The sequence below is a fragment of the Rhincodon typus genome, chromosome 45, assembly GCF_021869965.1.
Source record: "Rhincodon typus isolate 14 chromosome 45, sRhiTyp1.1, whole genome shotgun sequence".
Taxonomy (NCBI): Eukaryota; Metazoa; Chordata; class Chondrichthyes; order Orectolobiformes; family Rhincodontidae; genus Rhincodon; species Rhincodon typus.
The window spans coordinates 2,550,989-2,557,953 of record NC_063376.1 but is presented as its reverse complement, the minus strand read 5'-3'; the positions used below and the strand labels follow the sequence as shown (position 1 = coordinate 2,557,953).

At 45.8% G+C, this 6,965-nt stretch overlaps 1 protein-coding gene across 2 annotated transcripts in view; it reads right to left on the bottom strand.

The window, feature by feature from the left end:
* The window catches only part of si:dkey-19b23.8, a 20,236-nt gene that overhangs the window by 12,348 nt on the left and 923 nt on the right, over positions 1–6,965 (bottom strand). Inside the window, exon 1 of one of the 2 annotated variants that reach the window (XM_048620230.1) lies at positions 6,226–6,323. The exons of the other annotated variant lie outside the window; for it this stretch is intronic. The gene's annotated coding sequence lies outside the window, so the exon portion shown is untranslated. Of the gene's footprint in view, positions 1–6,225; positions 6,324–6,965 lie in introns of those variants that run through there. 2 annotated transcript variants of the gene reach the window in all.

Below are 6,965 nucleotides of genomic sequence, written 5' to 3'. Positions count from 1 at the left end.
GAGTCTTGTGGTTGTAGGAGTCTTGTGGTTGTAGGAGTCTTGTGGTTAGTTCCGATGTGTTCCTGATGTAAGGTAGCGTGATGAGTGTGTCGGGGCATGTAGTATCTTCCTGGTGGTGTTTGTGTAATAGACATCTTCTGACCCAGTTTTTGGGTATCCTTGGTCTCTGAATACCTGGAAGAGGTATTCTTCTCCTTTTTGGCATAGCTGCGTGCTGTTGTAATGTGTTGTTGCCCTTTTAAATAATGTTCTCACGCAACTTCGTTTGTGTGTGTTAGGATGGTTGCTGTTGAGATTCAGTACTTGGTCAGTGTGTGTGTGGCTTTCCTGTGTACCTTTGTTAGGAATTCTCCATTGGTCCTGCGCTCTATCATGACGTCCAGGAATGGGAGTTGTTTGTTCTTCTCCTCTTCTCTGGTGAATTGGATTCCGGTGAGGGACACACCGGGCCAACACCAAGATCCTGGGACAAGCAAAGCAGAGACGAGCATGGGAATTCCTAGAAGCCTGGTACTCCACGAAGAAAGCCATCAACAAACGCATAGAGCTCAACCCCATATGCACTCCATTGCAAATGCAAACCAGAAGTGAGGTAATCCAGCTCAACAGACTCCAGAGTTTAAATAACAGGCGGGAAAACACAACGGCGCTTCATCGGAGGCTGCACTGATGGCGGTACCCAGCAGGGTAACAAAACGTGTGCAAAATTTGGCATGTCCATAAAGACTCTTACCAGTTTTAGTATATGCACCATTCTATCCAGATGCATCAGGGCTTGGTACAGCAATTGCTCTGCCCAGGACTGTAAGAAACTACAGAGAGTTGTCAACACAGACCAGTCCATCACACAAACCAACCTTCCATCACTGACGCCCTCCATATCTCCTGCTGCCTCAGGAAGGCAGCCAACATCAAAGACCCCTCCCACCCTGGTTATAATCTCTTCCAACCTCCTCCGTCAGGCAGAAGATACAAAAGTTTGAATATACGTACAAATAGATTCAAGAATGGCTTCTTCCCCATTGTTATTAGACTCCTGAATGGACCTTTCAAATTTTAAATTTAATGTCAGTCTTGCTGTTTGTGCGCCTCCTCTGCAGCTGTAACATTGTATTCCTCACTCTGTTCTATTACTGGTACAGTAAGATCTGCCTGTACGGCACGCAACACGAAACTTTTCACTCTACCTAGGTACATGCGGCAACAATAAATCAAATCAAATATCTATGCCCCTCAATTTTATCCAGCTCAATCATGTCCCCTCCTCAGTCTCCTCCGCTCCAAGGAGAATAACCCCAGTCTGTCCAATCTCTCTTCATAACTTCATAACAGCACATCCCTCCTATAATATGAATTCCAAAGCTACATACAATACTCTAGTTGTAGCCTAATCAACTTTTTTTTTAAATACAGTTCTAGCATATCGTCCCTATTATTAAACTCTACACTTTGTCTAATGAAGGCAAGTATAGTCTAAGCCTACTTAGCCAGTTTATCTCCCTGTCCTGCTACCTTATGGGACTGGTGGATGTGTACACAAAGATCAATAAATGCTTCCCTAGCTGTGAAGGCTCTCGTTGGTGAGGTGAGGTATTGACTGTTTAACAACAGTCAGATGCTGGAACAGTTTCACACTACATGTGAGGATGCAGAACTATTATTTCTAGATGTTCTTCTCTGCACTGATTTTTAACATTCTCACCCAAAAGAGAGCTGGATTTAGATTTGAAAGCGATGAATTTAGAAGGCTACCGGAGATAGGGCTGGAGAGTGGGACTAGCTGAGTAGCTCTTTCAGGAGATGGTACAGACGCAATGACCTCCTTCTGCACTGTACGGCTCATTCTTCTCTCCATCTCCTCCAACCCACTACTAATATCTCTGCACTCCTGACCTCCTGCATAGGCCCAGTTATAATCACCGCCATTAACGGCCATGTCTTTGGCTGACTGGGGGGGGACACTCTGGAATTTCCCCCCTCCCCCTCCTCCCCCCCCCTTGCCACCCCCCTCCCCCCCCTCACCCACCCCACCCCACCCCCAACGTCTCTGCCCCCTTCCCTCCTCCTTGAAGATAATCCTCTTTGACCAAGCACCCGTTGTAACTTCTCCATAAGTGACTCAATGTCAAGTTACTCTGGAAACACCTGGGGATGTTTCACCGCGTTCGAGGCGCCGTATGAATGCAAGTTGTTGTTGTTGTCTTCCAAGCACGCTCGCAATAAGCGATTCAGTGAGAGACTGTCCCTAATCTGACTAATCATAGAGATGTACAGCACGGAAACAGACCCTTCGGTCAAACACGTCCCTGCCGACCAGATATCCTAAATTAATCTAGTCCCATTTGCCAGCATTTGGCCCATATCCCTCTAAATCTTTCCTATTCATGTACCCATCCAAATCCCTTTTAAAGTGTTGCCCACCTCCTCCTCTGGCAGCTCATTCCAAAAGTTGCCCCTCTGATCCCTTTTAAATCTTTCCTCTCTCACCTTAAACCTATGCCCTCTAGTTTTGGACTCTCCTACCCTGAGGAGAAGACCTTAACTATTCACCCTATCCATGATTTTATAAACCTCTATAATGTCACCCCTCAGCCTCCAACACTCCAGGGAAAATAGCCCCAGCCTATTCAGCCTCTCCCTGTAGCTCAAACCCTCTAAACCTGGCAATATCCTTGTAAATCTTTTCTGAACCCTTCCAAGTTTATCAACATCTTTCATATAACAGGTATCTTTGTAATGGGCCTTCAAAAAGAGTCAAAAGTAAGGATTTTGCAGCAGAACAATGGATTCGCACTCCTGGGATCTTGCTGTGTGCAAATTGGCCATTCTGTTTCCTACTTTACAGCAGTGACTGCAGGCCATTGGCCTTTCAGGGTTACAAAAGGGTGCTACACAGAAGCAATTTCTTTTTAAAGCTTTCAAATGGATAATGTAGGGTGCGCAAAAAGGGGTTGAGTAAAGGCAGAACTACATCAGATTCCAGGAGTTGGATGGTTAAAGCCTAATAAACATGTAAGGGACCATCGTAAATGTCCAATTCAAACAAAAAAACAACACTGCATCCCACTGGGTATAATGTTTGTAATTAACTAAATTTAAACGTTACCTCATCTGGCTCCCAGGCCTAGGCCTGTGCAATGGTTGCTAAGCAACCAAATACAAAATTAGCCTTAGAGACAGAAAGCTAGCGACAATCCTCGGCCCCAGACTTAGACAGGGCTGGGGGGAGCAAACAAGATTAGAAACACGGACAGCATAAATTCAACGCTTACATTTATAAAAGCTGAAAGAACTGCGGTGGCTGTAAATCAGAAACGAAAACAGAAGTTGCTGGAAAAGCTCAGCAGGTCTCAGCACAACTGAGGAAGGAAGGGTCACCAGGCTGGAAGCATTAACTCTGATTTCTCTTCACTGAAGCTGCTGTACCTGCTGAGCTTTTCCAGCAACTTCGGTTTTTTGCTTACAGTTATAAATCCTGGTTTGAATACCAATTCAAATTGACTATTACGAGAGGGCGTAATTTTAAGGTGATTGGAGGAAGGTATAGGGGAGATGTCAGAGGTAGGTTCTTCACACAGAGAGTGGTGGGCAGTGGTAGTGGAGTCAGTTACCTTAGAGACTTTTAAGCGACTCTTGGATAGGCACATGGAGGATGGTAAAATGTAGGGTATGCAGGGTAGATTGATCTGAGTAGGATAATAGGCTGGCACAACATCGTGGGCTGAAGGGCCTGTACTGTGCTGTACTGTTCTATAAATGTCACAACGAGGAAACACAAGAGGCAATTTAACCCTTTAAACATAATCACACACTGGGGGAGAAAGAGGATGGTGTAGTGGTAATTTCACTGGATTGGGAATCCAGAGACCCAAGGTAATGTTGTGGGGAGATGGGTCCTAATCTTAGTAAGACTCAAGGAACCAAGGTAGGGACACCATAGCAAACGGGAACAGAAGGAGACTATTCAAACCCTCAAGCCTGCTCTGGCATTCAATAGGATCATGGCTGATCCAACATTCCTCACGCCCATTTGCCTTTTCTTTCCTTTCCCCGTAACCTTAGATTCTTTTTCGGATGGAGAATCAGTCTCAGCCTTAAATATACACAAGGACTCTGCTCCCACAGCTCTCTGTAGCAAGGAGTTCCAAAGACCCACAACTTTAAGAGAAGAAATTCCTCCTTACCGCAGCCTTAAATTGGCACCCCTTTACTCCAAGACAGTACCCTCTGGTCCCAGACTCTCCCATCAGGGGAAACATCCTCTCAGCATTGACCCTGTCCATTCCCTTAAAGAATCCGGTACGTTCCAATGAAATCACATCTCATTTTCCTACAGTCCAGCAAGTAGAGTCCCAACCTGTTTAGCCTTTGTTCATAAGACAGTAAGACAGAGTCGAGATACAGATCAACCACGTCTATAAAATCATGAAGGGTATAGATAAGGTCAATGGCAGGTATTTTTTTTCCCCCGAGGGTGGGGGATTTCAAGACGAGGAGGCATTTTTTTTTTAAGGTGAGAGGAGAAAGATTTATAAAAGGACATGAGGGCAACTAATTTTTTGCACAGAGGGTGGTTTGTGTGTGAAATGAACTTCCAGAGGAAATGGTGGTTGCGGGTACAGTTACAAAGTTTAAAATAACACTCAGATAAGTTAATGAATAGGAAAGGTTTGGAGCGATATGGGCCAAACACAAGCAGGTGGCACTAGGCGTGATTATGGTCAGCATGAACGAGCTGGACCAAAGGGTCAGTTTCCGTGCTGGAATACTCTATAATCTCATTGAATGGCAGAGGCTGGAGGGACTGAATGGTCACTCCCTCCCTTCTGCTCAGGCAGTCCCTCGGGATGGAGGATTACTTGCTTCCACTCTCGTTCGACCGGTTCCGTGCCCCCCTCGCGATTGGCAGATCGACTGTAGTTGCACATGCAGAGCCTGTGTAGTTTGGAGGCTTGAGCGCCCCTTTTTGAACCTTGACTCTGCATGTTCCCAACAAAGCCTCTCAAAGCATGTGGGCCGCTCTCCTGAATGAGCTTTCTCCATTCCCAGCGCATGCTGGAAGAACAGCACCTCATTTCCTGCCTGGGAACTCTATAGCCTTCTGGTCTCAATATCGAGTTCAATAAATTTCAGGGCTTGAGACCCCTTCTCCCATGTTCTTTTCCCAACTCCCCACGCACCAGACCTTGTTATCACATGATACACAACCCACTGTTAGCCACTTATAGCTCCCAATAGTGGTTATTCATACTCCTGGGTTGACCATTATCCATGCCTTTGTCCAACTGCTCTTCTCCCTCTTTGGGCTCTATCCCCACCTATCATTTACTCCTTAACCCCTCTGCCCACCCCCATCTTCTGTATAAAAAGCAACATTTTCCCAGCTACCATCAGTTCTGGGGAAGGGTTACTGGACCCACAATGTCAATTCTGATTTCTCTGCACAGATGCCATCAGACCTGCTGAGCTTTTCCAGTGATGTCAGTTTATGTTTCTCCATTCTTGGTTGGTCAGGAGCCCTTACGAAGCAGGGCATATCTGCCCACTCTGAGAATTTCTAAAGAATGTTGCCCCCCTGCCCCACCTTCTTGGGAGTCTGCCCTCCATCCCCTATAACTGCCCTCAGAAGTGGGAACACATTCTGTGGAGAATGAGGCATAAGTACCTACTTCTGAAGGGAAAAAGAAGGCCCGAGATTGAGATGGAGAGGTGTAGCAGCTAAAAACAAGGAGGGTTTTTAAGGAAGCAAAAAAAAAGGCTCTTTTAAAACTCCCTGTACGTTCCTCTAGTCAATACCCCTGGTCTCTCAACCCTTTGGCACTTATCCTTATTTACAAAACAACATTGCTTCTCTGGCTACCGGCTTGTGCAGGTTGGATGCAGATACTGAGTTGAATCTACCAGAACCACCCCCAGTTTTCCAGTTTCTCAGAACAGGCAAGGTGGCTGTGTTGAGGTCCTATGGTCACAGGCTCGCCAATTCCTTCCCTCCCCTTCTCCCAAAGCAAAATGAAAAACACATCAAGAGTTACTTCCTCCATAAATTTCGAAAGCCTTTTTGTTTTAATAAAGGCCCTCTCTGATAAAATATATCTTTTGCTTCCACTCTTTGGGAGAACCTAGGCTAAGTCCGCCCCAAATTCTACACCCAAATGGTAATGATACTGAAGGCGTGAGAGTGGGGGGTTTCACCTTATCCCTTCTTTCAAGCACTAAACAGTTTACCTGTCTCTCTCTGGCATTCCTCCAAGGGTGCTCCTGCTCTTAGCCAGGGGTATTAGGAGTCACAACAGTCAGCATGCAAAAACACAAGCCAACCCCGCAACAATAAACTCCCTACCTTTCAATTTCCGCCAACACACGACTACACTCGAGTAGCTGCCTGCGTTTCGAAACATATCACCAGCCACTGAAAGGAAACCAGTGCAGTCCCCGGGCTGGAAGTTACCTGCAGGCTAGTGAATATTTTATTCTTCTACAGCCTACTCAGCAATCCCTTATCTTAAAAAAACACACATTCTGACTACGTTTAAAATAAAACACACCTCCTTCCCAATCCAAGTCAAAGTTGAAAAACTAAAAAACATGTGACAAAACTTCTGCTCGGTACTCAGTGACCGAATTTATAGAGCCCCCGCCAAATGAACTGTACTTTTTCCCGAAAACTCCACCTAAAATTCAAACCCGCAGATCTTCCCCCTACCCCCAAGATAAACCCAGTTTAATACAATCCCTGAGACATGCAAATACACCACATGGACTCTCAAACAGATCTCACTGACCTCCCTGCACCCCATCCCACTCGGATAAACCCCACTGTGAACGGTTACCTTGTGCACCAAGACCCCTAGAGATAAACCCTCGCCATTAAATGTTATCCCATTAGGCTCTTAACCCCAAGACCACTAGGGTAACCCTCACCATTAAATGATATCCCATTAGCCCCTCAACCCCAACACCCCCAG